This window comes from Hibiscus syriacus, unplaced genomic scaffold (genome assembly GCF_006381635.1).
Source record: "Hibiscus syriacus cultivar Baekdansim isolate YM2019G1 unplaced genomic scaffold, ASM638163v2 tig00116997_pilon, whole genome shotgun sequence".
In the NCBI taxonomy this organism is placed as follows: Eukaryota; Viridiplantae; Streptophyta; class Magnoliopsida; order Malvales; family Malvaceae; genus Hibiscus; species Hibiscus syriacus.
This window is the reverse complement of record NW_024063513.1, coordinates 4,264,909-4,279,017: the sequence shown is the minus strand read 5'-3', so window position 1 is coordinate 4,279,017 and position 14,109 is coordinate 4,264,909. Positions and strand designations below refer to the sequence as shown.

Sequence of the window (14,109 nt, the reverse complement as noted above, 5' to 3'; positions counted from 1 at the left end):
TACAAAATAATTAAAACCCTTTCTACCCTTTTTTTCCTTCATTATTATTATACAACTCCTTCAATATTAATCGTTTGATGTATATATATAACCATCATTGTATATGATGTGTGTTAATTGAACTGATTTCTTAGCACGAACTTATTTACTTGAGTGGTTAAAGGAATCGTTGTTATTCCTATACTGTAGCAGTGACTACAGGGTGATTGAGTGTTCATTCTCAAATGGTTGAGACTATTTAAAATAAATACTACTTTATAATCACCTTAGTTTAATAAAAAACAATTTCTTAACATGTTTGTTCTTGGATTAGGAAAAATATATTCACAACTAAAATATGATGTTTAGATTTATGTGCAATTATTAATTTGGAAAATGTTACTTGATCGCTTAATATTATCATAAATATATATGATATATATTTTTTACATATGAACATCAATATATTTTCTTTATTGATCGATTATTTCGGATCAGAAACTACATAGGCAAAAATGATATTTGTAAGGTAATTGTTTTATTCACAAAAATCAAGATTCGAACTCTTAATATTTATTTAAAAAATCTAATGTCTTATCCTACTAGGTCAATTGATTGTTAATTAAATATATTTGAAACGATGAAATATAAACTCATAAGTTAGATGTATAATTAAATTGTAAATTCATTAAATGACGAGGATTTCAAATGTGTTTTCATAAGTTAGACTATTCAAATATGTATATACTCTTCATTATTTTCTTACTTCAGAATACATATTTTTATATTATTTCACCACTATTCAACCAAATGATATCTGTGATTAATAAATAAATTCTTAAAATATTTAACAGCCGACTAATCCTTAAAAAACAACAGCATCTCATATTTAGAAAAAGCTTTTAAAGTAAGAAATAAATTATAAATAAACATAAATTTTGTTATTGATAATGTAATGTAAGGAGCTTTCAAAGCTTTTCGGGGAACTCTCCAGAACAGCTATTCAATATTTGTTTAAGATAAATATAGAACTTGCAAACTTGCTTGCCAGCTAATGACTCTGTGGCCCAATGGATAAGGTGCTGATCTACGGAACCAGAGATTCTGGGTTCGATCCCCAATAGAGTTGTTACAATTCCAAAGTTTTTCAGCAAAGTCGAATTGTTTGTCTAACTCAGTTGGTAGAACACAAAGTTTATTAAAAATCTTGTGATCGTAGGATCGAGTCTTATTGAATACAATTTATAACTGAGATTTTTTACGGAAGTTGTTCTTAACCTTACGTTAGGGACAACTTATTATCCTACATCTCTCTTACCTACCTCATATAGGGTTAAAAAAAGTTTTTATTAATTTTGAAATTTTTTATCAACCCCTTATTTTTTTTTAAATTCTCACAGGTTCACTGAGCGTTAAGTTTTTTTCAATATTTTGAAATATACCATCTCAAAAGTTTTGAAATTTTTCATTAAGCATTTCAGAATTATAACTTTTATTAGAACCCCGATTTATTTTACAATTCTTATTAAGTCCATAACGGTGTTTGAAACTTTTATAAGACATTAAAAAATGTAACTTTTAACTTAATCTTATAAATTATTTTTGAATCTTCTTAATTAAACCCATCCTGTAATTTTTAAAAATTCTCATTAAACTTTTCAAGATTTTAAAAATTTTAGTTAGATCCTAATTTCTTGAAAAATGTAAACTAAATTCTTCAAAAATTTCAAAATTTTTAATTTAAACCTATTTCTTTTTTAATGTTTTAAATTGGCTCCTAAACTCTATCACCAAGTTTCTACACTAGTCTCATATTCAATTTTTTTTAAGTTTAATTTTTTCCGGCTTAGACTTTTCCAGTTCAACCTTTTAAGTTTGAGTTTTATCAAGTTAAAGTATTTAAAGTTTGAATAAAATTTTAAATTTAGACTTGTTTTACTACCACTGATTTCCGTGATCACTTAATACCCTAGGCTCAGTTTAGGCAAGGAGGTGAGATATATATATATATATATATATATATATATATATATATATGTGTGTGTGTGTGTGTGACAATATTATATAACATATTTTGCTCTTGCAATATATCTATATATGTGTGTATAGAAAATTAGTCTATACAATGAATGGGTGACACGTAAAGTGTAAGATGTGAGAGGAAATCCTCTGTCCCATATTATTTCTTTTAGGGTAAAGTATATCAATAGTCCCCTAACTTTTAAGGCACTTGCATTTTGGTTACTTAACTTTTAACACTTGCAATACAGTCATCAAACTTTTAGTTTATTTTCATTTTGATTCCTGCTATTACCTCCGTTAATTTTTGCTGATGACATTTTACCCCCATTAACTTTTCTGACGTGTCTTTTTCTTCTTTCTCATCTGCTTTTTCTTCTGCTTCCTTCTTTTTTCTTCTTCTTCAAAGCAATCATCTTCAACTTTAAAACCCGATTCCAAAATCGACCCAACATGCAGGAGGGATGCGAGATAGCAATTACCAAGCTGGAAAGACGTCACGGTTGGGTTTGAAGCACGACAAGGGCGAGATCATTAAAGGAGGTTAAAGGTAGTACCGGTGGTGGCAACACAAGGTTGAATCCGCTGTGGTAGGTAGGAAGGGTGGCAGCATTGGTGGAAAAACAGGACACGTGCTTGGATTGGTTATGGCTGTCGTAAGAGCAACTGTCATGGTTAGTGAGGAAAACACCGCAGGTTGCAGCTGTGGGATCCAGGAGCGGTGGAAGGGAGACCGAGGAATGAGAGCTCGGTTCTTGGTAGAGCAGTATGGACGCGACATTCATGGTGGTTCTCTTGGCTCCTCTGCTGCCATTGTCGGTGCCACACTTCTGAAATACCTTGGATATCACCCATTCATCCCGAAATAATCAAATAAAACACATGCAAATTTCAGCAAACAGTGAACACTTGAAACAACAACCAAAGGTTCCAAATCACCTTGAAAATGGAAGATAATAAAAAGAACACTTAATAAATGAGATTTCGAGCGTCTTTTCATTGGATTTTGATTTAACATAAGAGTGAAACTATTAAACCTCATAGTGCTGATCAGATCTTGCATGTAAAATATTAATCTTTAACAAGTGTACGTACATGAATGGAAATATACCATTTGCTTTTAACGTACAGATTTAGAGAAATATAGTTCATTGGCCAAAAGTCCGAATGCAAAAATCTCTTTCTAAAGAGATCATATAACTGTTAATCACAGTGTTAATCTGAAAAGTACATGTAAAAAACCACAGTAACAAGAGTTATAACACGGATTAATGAGTTTCAATTCATTGTCCAAAGGAACAATCCGTTGCTTTTAACATGCAATGTTTCTGTGTAAAATTAAAGGTTTTCCCATTGGAATAAGTGCAAAAATACATGAAGTTTACGATCAAAGAGAATGATATATATACCTTGGAGCTTGTACAGAGATAATGGTAAGCAAATTTGCCTTCCAGGCGATATTCATGTATGACCCAGTTGCTTTTCTCTCCTTTAGGAGCTCTTCCCCTATAAAATACCAGTGACTTCTTCATCCCAACGAATGCACAAGTCTTTGAGATATAAATCTTCTGATCTTTCCTAGTAGCTTTCCAGTATCCAGCTTCAGTTGATCGGTTAGTTCTCAACCCAGTCGGGTACTTTCTGTCCCAGTAGCTTTCCAATATCCAGCTTTGGTAACAAGACCTCAACAATCTCGCCCCTGCCATGCTTTAAACCCAACCTCGACGTCTTTGTTGCTTGGTAATTGCTATCTCCCATCCCTCTTGCATGTTGGGTCTGTTTTGGAATTGGGTTTTGAAGCTGAAGATGATTCAAAAGCAGAAGAGGAGGAGGAAGAAGAAGCTGCCACGTCAGAAAAGTTAACGGGTTTAATTGCCACATCAGCAAAAACTAACGGAGGTAACGGTAGGGACCAAAATGAAAACAAATTAAAAGTTCGATAAATGTATTGCAAGTTTCAAAAGTTAGGTGACCAAACTACAAGCATCCTAAAAGTTTGGGACTATTTATATAATTTACCCTTCTCATTTTTAATGTACATGATGTCTTGTCGTTCATTGCATGGAATGAATAATATGTTCATTTCGAATATATAAATTGCTAATCAATTTAAATTTACTAATTAAATATATAATTTATTGATAAAAAAAGTCATTATAATCTTAATTAACATTAAAATTTAAGTTTGATATCGAACAATCATTCTTATCTTGTAATAAAAAAATTTGCCCTAAATTAAGAGAACTTTCTTATCTAAAACCAAATGTGTTAGCTGAAAAACCAAATTCCCAAGGCGACGGTGACCATGATGAGACATGATGATCAATACATGGAATCAATCTTATTAGCCTGTAAAACCCAAATCGTACAACACAACAAAAATGGTGCGAAATGGCTAACAAGACAAAATGGGTCCGAAATTTAGATGAGTACAAGCATCACAACAAGGCACTGTCTGAATCAAAAGACATACATCCTCAGCCAAAACCGAAGTGTTTCCAAAATATATAATCAACGATAAGAAAATGTCGGATACTAAATTATTAAATGCATCAATATTATTTTAATTTTTTTTTAAATTATCATACAATTATATCCGTATCATATGGTTATGGCATTATGAGTTTATACTTTCCAAAATACAAACCAGACAATAAATAATGTCTCTCAAAAGAAGAACATTGATAAAAGGCCGCATACCTATCCCTCCTATCTTTCCTTTTCTGTTTCACCGAGATATATCATGTGGGATGATGTTAATCAAGTTACTAAAAAATACATTTAAAGTTCATGTTATGTTGTACTTTTATCTATCACAAAGCAGCTGGTATTGTGCAATCTATGGTCTTTCAGTTCCTTTGTGTTGAAAGTAATAAAATTTCCAGTGTTCATTCGGTTTCCAGGTTGAACCAGGAAATGATAGATTGAGCAATCTAGGCAACCCAGAAGTTAAACCAAAATTTTTATTTACAAATAACTTTATTATATTTGTAGGCAGAGTTATTGTTTCAAGATGCAGTGAGTGAAGAAAACCGGCAGAAGATATCGCCATCTACTAGTTATCTCTATAATGCTGATGTCTGATGTATGGATACGAAGACGTGTCGACATATCTGTATCTAACACTCACATCCGAGGCTGAGCCTACTATGTCAAAGCATTTGCATGTACATTGATCCATGTAAGTTACGAAGCTGCAGTTATGGAAGGGTGCTGAGGTGGCTCAAGGTTGAAACCTGGAGAACGTATATTGATATGCTCAGTTTCTTCTTCTTCTTCGACATCCCACAGAAATTTTGCGTATGACGTCAGGACAAAACTGCAGATACAATTTGAAGGTCAACATTGAGTTCAACAACGGAAGTATAGCTGCTATAAATGGAAGTGATTCAATTCAATCCATCAAGAGCTTTCAAACTGCTAAAGGCAAACGTTAAACACTTATTTAGATGCAGAAAACTTATCATCGCGTATGAAACGAAGTTTTTGATGAATGGGTGCTTCGTATATTTTACCAGTCATCAGGGGAAGTATTAACAGCTTGATTAAAGTAACTTTCTGCTCTATGAGAATCCTTTTGGTTTTCCCAAATTAGAAGGGCATAGAGACACAAAATAACAGCATCATTTGGATTTGCTAAAATTGCTCTCCCGCAGTACTCCTCAGCTTTGGCAAAATCCCCTTTAATCTGCTTTAAAAACAAACACGTAAAAACAATGATGTAAATACAGACAGATGAGGTTGTATACCTTTACCTCTTTCAAAAACCTGGCATAACTCCCGAGCAGAAGCGGATTACTAGGAATTGCTTCAATCATTTTCTGATAGTAGACATCGATGCTATCAGTATCAATCCCATGATTACTGCTCTCAAAAAACTATGAGCCGCCACCATCACCATCTCCACCGCCGTAGATTTTACCGTCATCGTTTCCTTGCCCACCATCCATCGCATTACCATCTTCTCTATCTTCATCATCATCCGCTACTCTTTCACGTAACCCAGAACTTGAAAAGAGTCTTTGGATGGAACAGTACATGGGCTCGGAATCTTCTTCTTGGTCATCGCTTTGGTGGTCTGCTTGGCTGTCAAGCTCGACAGAGTGAGGTGTTGGTATCGGATAAGCATAAGGCAAATCCTTTATAAAACGACAGACATCCTAACAACCAAATTTATTCATTTTTTTCACATATAAAGTAAATCCTAACAAACATTCTACGATCGTACTTATTTGCGATCTGCTTAACTCTTTGAAATTTAAAGTAAATTATTTGTTTGTATCTGAGAATTTATTTTAGTTATCTAATTGTTTTTATAAAATTATATTTTGCTCATCAATCATTAATAATGGAGGTGACTTTGATATGATATAATTAATAATAATTTGATCATTATTTTTATTTAAAACAATTACTGTTAAGACTATTAAAATTTTAAACTATTTCAAATAAAAATAAAAATCAAATTTGATAAAAGAATTCAATATTAAAAATATTCATGAAATCAATCAAATTTATAAAATACGCAAGTTTTTAAAGATATTATCATATTATGTCAAGTTTTTTATTGTTAAATTTTAATAAAATATTAACAACTGATGAATAAAATAAGAATATATAACATTGAATACGATTTTGATGGGGGGAAAATGAACAAACCAAAAAATGGGTGGAGATTGGTGAAGGTACAGTGTGGGCGGCGACAACCGCATTCCTATTAATTTTGTTATCAACGTCATATTCATTTGATAGCCTTTCATGTTTCTCCAAAACTAGGTTGACGCGTGCCTTTGCTCACTTCTAACTTTTTTTTTCTTTTCAGATTCATCATTGATTTCTAACTTTTTCCAGAAAGCTGTAAATTTATTTTATAACATTTTTTTTATGTAAACAGACAAGTAATGGGACTTGTATCATTATATATATTGAAGACGTGATCACTTAATAAAAATGATTGTTAACGTTAAACAATCGTTAAATTATTAATAAATTAATTACTTGATACGTTAATAAAATGATTAAATTTTTTTAATTTCTGAACTTCAAGTAAAATAAATTATGATTTTTTTGGTAAATCAAAAACACTTTAGGGATAAATTTTCAATTACTTTTTCTTTTCTTTTCTTCACCTGCAAATTGCTGGACATTTCTATCGGTGAACAACAGTGTTTTGCATTTTATGAATTTCCCAACTCCAATGGCCTCGTTACCAACACTCATGACTTAGATTACTAGAATTGGTTAACATCCAAAGGTTCGCCGGAACCTGTGCGTGGCTCGCCGGAACCGCCCCGGTGCTCGACTTCAACAAGTAACTCCCCGTTTGATGTTGCAAAGATAAATCGTGTTTGGGTCGTCTTTCAAAAATCCCACCCCCTAAGCGTACTTCAACCAAAAGATCATCACACCAAGGTAGATGGACGTGGCCGTAGGACACAACAAGCTTAACCAACCGTGACCGCCGCCACAGGTACCGGCACCATCCCTATAAATTTCACTTCCCTCAATATCTCGCTTCTCAGATTCGGTCATCGGGTTTCAACTCCAACTTCTCGATGCAACAACGTCGGAGTTTGTTCTTCGGAATCGGACTGGAAACGACGTTGACGCGACGTTCCTTAATTAACTTTCAATCCGGTAGTAATTTGAACCCAATGTTTCCGTTCAAACAAGAGTCTTCCATGGAAATATCGGAAGCCGAAGAAGGTACTATAAGAAGAAAAAGACGACCCAAACATGATCTAAGTAACATCCCGAAATTCAGGGTCAGTGACTAAATTGTAAATTTTGAAAATTATGTGCTTGATTTTGAAATAAGTTAAAAGTTCATGGATTTAGTAGTAAAGCTGGAAAGTAACAAGGGTATTATGGTCTTTTCTAAGAGAAGATTTTATTTTTCCCTTTTTAAGGAAACCACGTGGGAAAGGAGAGAATTATCCAGAGTCTTCTTCTCCAGCTTCTTCTCCCCGTAAGCCTCATTTAAAGGTGAGTTTAATTTCAACTGTTTAATTCTTGGATTTATAAGTTGATTTTGATTCTTGGAGTATTATATAAGCTTAAGGAAAGCTTATATAAGCTTTAAACATCAAGAATAGAGAATTAGAAAGGAAATGATATGAAGGATGTAGAAATGAAATTTTGTTATAGAAATGTTTTTGAAGTTCTAAAGATGGATTTGACTTGTCAAGGGTATAATTAAGAAGCTAGAAGTAATAGAATTGAATTTGGAACATGTTGAAAATTTAGTGTAATTCTTGAATTTCATATGGAGAATAGGATTTTGATGTTAAAGAGGTGATTAATGAATAAGAATGAGTTTGAATATGAGTATGTAAGTTAAAAATAAGAAAGGGGATGATATATGAAGTATTAAGCTGAAAAGAGTGGATTTTCGGGCATAAAAGAGGATTCTGGGCAGAGTGCATCGATGCACATTCATAGTGCATTGATGCATCAAGGTTAAAACCCAGAAATTATTTGAAGGTGTATTGATGCATTGGTAATGCATTGATGCACTCTTTTAAAATAGAAACATCGAATGCAATTAGTGCATCGATGCATAAGGCATGCATCGATGCATCCCAGTAATAATACAACATCGAATGCATTTTATGCACCGATGCATCAGTAATGCATCGATGCATACCTTCATTAAAAGATGAAATTGGCTTTTCTCTGAGCCTAAGGAGTGATAGTTTCGAATATATCAATCAGTATACTGATAAGTATTAATGTATTATTATGTAGATATAGAATGAAAGCTTGTTCCGGAACAAACTAAGGATTATGATTGATTCAAACAACGAGGCACAGGTGAGTGCATTTTATTGTATAGGATTATATGGAAATTGGACTTGTGATAAGTCTATTCATATAGTAATAGCTCATTAAGTCTTGATTATAAGTATGTTAACGATATGAAGTGTATGTATGTTGGATTATATGAATTGATAGGTTTTGTTTTGTATGTGCTATGTGGTTTATGTAAAAATACGGTTAAGTGTTAATGAGAGAATATAAAATAAGTTATGAAATTATATGAATATAGAAGATAAGTCAAGAGATGTAGGGAAATGGAAATAGATGTTTATAAAGAGTCATAGGAGAACAAATATAAGTAATATGATAATGAAATATAAGACTATGTGAATACATGGTTATGAGATAAAAGATGTAAGAATAGGAAAATATGATGAGAGTGAGTTCATGAGAAGTGATATGAACTAGGTAAACATGAGTTGGACAAGTACATAGTGATATGATCCATCATGGGAATTAGTATAATAGAGCTTTTGATTTAATGAGAGTTAAGGGAACTAATAAGATTGAATTATAGAATGAAATGGGAATAATATATCAATTAGGAAACTTGAATATAAAGGGACGATACGAATATGCAAGATAAGTTTATGCTAAATATCTATGGAGCTATATGAAAAGATTATAATGAAATTATGAAATTGAATTAAGTAAATAGATTAAATTATTACCTAAATAAAAATACTATTAAATGATATATATTTAGAAATACGATATAAGCTATGTGAAAGTGTTCTAGGTGTTTCTATATGTTATATGAAGTATATGATCATATGTGAACAAGATATGATAAGTATGTTTACATGAATAAATGTGATTGGGTGAGAAATGATAGAAATTATATGAAAACATGTATAGGTGAATTAGCTTTGTAATTAGGTAATATATGAAATCATAACTATGAATTATGTGATGTGAAAGTAATCTATGTGATTATATGTTATATGAATACAAGAACATGAGATATGTGACATGTGAATTATATGGAAATGATCTACGTGTAAGTGAACTATGTGACTATGTGATAATATGAAAAGAAGCTATGTGATACGTGATATGTGAAAGTGAATTACATGTTTATGTGAATATTTGAAATGAAATAAATGATAATGCCCATGTTATGTGTCATGAGAGATAGGGGTATAGTTGGCATGCCAAGAGTCGAGGGTCTACGCGGTCCTTCGGGACATATGTATATTCTTTGGAACATTTATGAGGTCTTTGAGGCACATACTTGGTCCTTAGTATATGTATATGATTCTTAAGGAATGATATGTGGTCCTTATGGACATTATTATATGGCACTACGGTGCAATTCTACGCGGTCCTTCGGGATATATATATATTCTGTGGAACATGTATGAAGTCTTGTAAGACACATACTTGATCCCTAGTATATGTATATGATTCTTAAGGAATGATATGTGGTCCTTATGGACATTATTATAGGGCACTATGGTGCAATTCTACGCGGCACTACGGTACAATTCTACGTGCACTTCGGTGCAATGATACGAGCTGTGGTGACAGCATTAGTGCACAACCTCTATAGACTCACATATCGATAGTTCTCACAAGTGTACCATGGGCTAATCAAAGAGATAACATAAATACAATATATATAATGTATATGCTTTTGGTGAAATGATATATGAGTGATATGATATACAGAAAGGATAAGTACAAGATTATGTGATAAATAATTCGATGATAATGATAGAGATAATGATAATAATATATATGATAATGCTAAGAAAGTAGATGATGATATATGTACATAAGTGTCTTTGTTATATAAAAAGGTATATGATTTTGTATGATAAATTAGTATTAAATGTTCTTGTGTTTTGTTGTATGGGATGTTTTTATGATTTCTATTATATGTTTTATTTGCCTCACTAAGTCATCGACTTAGCGTGTGATTGTTTCACACGTAGGTTCGAGAAGAATATAGAGAGCAATGTGGAGCAAGACAGGTCAGTTCTCCTTACCAAATGTCATATCAGAAAATATATGTACTGTTTATAGAGTGTAGTTGGCATGTAGTCTAAGGATATAAATTGTATGAACTCTGATATATTTTGTAAACTTTTTGAATAAGTTAAATGTTATCAAAGTTTTTAAATTACCCACTATTTTATACAAGTAAATGTTTTGAAAAGTCAATGTGACACCTCGGACTCGAATCCAGGTCGGGTACGGGTTGGGGGTGTTACATTTAATGGTATCAGAGCTAAGGTTTAGCCGATTCTAGGCTTAAACCGAAGTGAAAGGAGGTTTAAAAATGTGTACATGCCAACTAAAGGTGAAAATTTCTGATCTGATAGTGTAAGGAGCATACCGTCTTGCTAATAGAATAAGATTTGTATGAGATAGTAGGAATTGATTATAGAAATTGTCAAAGTAAAGTAAGATGATAACTGACAAATCTGATGGTGATAGCAATTCACCTGCCCTGTCCAGGCAGGATGAAGAGCAGAAACCTCAGAAAGTGTCTTATAAGATTAAAGGTTGATTTCAAAAAGTTGAAATCATATTAGAATAGTGATAGAAGATCTTTATTGTTTTGAATCGGAAAAGTTATATGAATTAGTTTTGTTAGTATGTGGATAAGATAGAATATGGTGAACAAATGTCACCATAAGAGCGTTAAAAAGATCAAATGATGTAGTAAGATTTGGTAGAAGAGTTCAAGAATAAGTATGTTAGTGACAAGCGTATAAGATGTATAAGTCAGAGCTTATGAGTTCGAAATGAAGGGATAACATTGTGTATAAGCCAGAGTGTTTATATGATAAGGGTTTGCAGTTAAGACGGAAAAAGTTAGCGTTGGCTAACAAGAATATGTGATGGGAATGTACGGGAAGTATAAGAATGTAAGATATTGTCGGGATATGATAATCAAATATGGAATGGATCTGGATACAATTGTATATTTGAGTAAAGCTGAGAATTGATAAGAAGAGTTTGAGAATTTGTATATCGATAATTAGTTTATAAGACAAAGAAAGTCATAATGTTGAGTTTGAACAACGGAAATTTCGGGATGTATATGATTGGATGATTAGGACTTGTGCCCTAGATTGAACAGATGTTATTGAATAGTTGTCATAGTAAAGGTGATAGAGTTATAAGATTGAAGGAAAAGATAAAGTTGAGTTAATCAATTATGATGTGAAACTGAATATAGTGGTGTATTCTAATTAGATAACTATGATGTAGAAAAGGAGATAAGTATTTGTGTGGAATCTTAAGGAAGGAAAAATAAAAGTACAAGGAAATGATAAAGAATGAAGTTATGTATAAGAAATGGGTTATCAGAGTAATGAGGATGCAATGAAGATTGGTACATAAAGATGAGTATAAGTGATAAGACAAGAGTATGTGAACATGAAAGGAAATATATGATTTAGGTATAAGGAATAAGGAATAAAGAAATGAAAGGGATTGATTTAAAGGATCAGATACGATAAATATGGAAGTACAGATGACAATTTTGATATAGAAATAAGACAAGTGTGCAAGGTGATGTGAAAAGATTCTTTAAAGTGTATGTTGAATCGTATTTAAGAAGATTTAAGGTCGTATTCTTGGTTAAATGATGATGGAAAATGAATTTGGTTATTATAAAGTATTTATAGATGAATTTATGATGTTAAGTGATGAAAATTGATGTTACCGTCTATGTGATTAGTGACATTATATGAAATTTCAGAAATGGTCAAAGGAAAAAGACAATTGAAGAAATACAAGAAGGAAAAAGTAAGTAAATGAGGTAACATAAGAACAATAGAAGATATGTTCTTATTGATTTGTTCAGTGAAAATTCGAGGACGAATTTTCTTTAAAGGAGGGGAGATTTGTAACATCCCGAAATTCAGGTCAGTGACTAAATTGCAAATTTTGAAAACTATGTGCTTGATTTCGAAATAAGTTAAAAGTTCATGGATTTAGTAGTAAAGCTGGAAAGTAACAAGGGTATTATGGTCTTTTCTAAGAGAAGATTTTATTTTTCCCTTTTTAAGGAAACCACGTGGGAAAGGAGAGAATTATCCAGAGTCTTCTTCTCCAACTTCTTCTTCTCCCCATAAGCCTCATTTAAAGGTGAGTTTAATTTCAGCTGTTTAATTCTTGGATTTATAAGTTGATTTTGATTCTTGGAGTATTATATAAGCTTAAGGAAAGCTTATATAAGCTTAAGGAAAGCTTATATAAGCTTTAAACATCAAGAATAGAGAATTAGAAAAGAAATGATATGAAGGGTGTAGAAATGAAATTTTGTTATAGAAAGGTTTTTGAAGTTCTAAAGATGGATTTGACTTGTCAATGGTATAATTAAGAAGCTAGAAGCAATAGAATTGAATTTGGAACATGTTGAAAATTTAGTGTAATTCTTAAATTTCATATGGAGAATAGGATTTTGATGTTAAAGAGGTGATTAATGAATATGAATGAGTTTGAATATGAGTATGTAAGTTAAAAATAAGAAAGGGGATGATATATGAAGTATTAAGCTGAAAAGAGTGGATTTTCGGGCATAAAAGAGGATTCTGGGCAGAGTGCATCGATGCATCAAGGTTAAAACCCAGAAATTATTTGAAGGTGTATCGATGCATTGGTAATGCATCGATGCACTCTTTTAAAATAGAAACATCGAATGCAATTAGTGCATCGATGCATAAGGCATGCATCGATGCATCCCAATAATAATACAACATCGAATGCATTTTATGCACCGATGCATCAGTAGTGCATCGATGCATACCTTCATTAAAAGATGAAATTGGCTTTTCTCTGAGCCTAAGGAGTGATAGTTTCGAATATATCAATCAGTATACTTATAAGTATTAACATATTATTATGTAGATATAGAATGAAAGCTTGTTCCGGAATAAACTAAGGATTAGGATTGATTCAAACAACGAGGCACAGGTGAGTGCATTTTATTGTATAGGATTATATGGAAATTGGACTTGTGATAAGTCTATTCCTATAGTAATAGCTCATTAAGTCTTGATTATAAGTATGTTAACGATATGAAGTGTATGTATGTTGGATTATATGAATTGATAGGTTTTGTTTTGTATGTGCTATGTGGTTTATGTAAAAATACGGTTAAGTGTTAATGAGAGAATATAAAATAAGTTATGAAATTATATGAATATAGAAGATAAGTCAAGAGATGTAGGGAAATGGAAATAGATGTTTATAAAGAGTCATAGGAGAACAAATATAAGTAATATGATAATGAAATATAAGACTATGTGAATACATGGTTATGAGATAAAAGAT

General features: G+C 32.0%; 1 long non-coding RNA gene across 1 annotated transcript; it reads right to left on the bottom strand.

Moving 5' to 3' along the window:
* Window positions 1-5,245: 5,245 nt before the first annotated feature.
* LOC120193910 lies at window positions 5,246-5,795 on the bottom strand. Its single transcript, XR_005522916.1, has 3 exons — window positions 5,754-5,795; window positions 5,514-5,686; window positions 5,246-5,317 (listed from the first exon to the last, which is right to left on the bottom strand). It is a non-coding gene; the product is annotated as an uncharacterized LOC120193910 (long non-coding RNA).
* Between the last annotated feature and the right edge of the window lie 8,314 nt (window positions 5,796-14,109).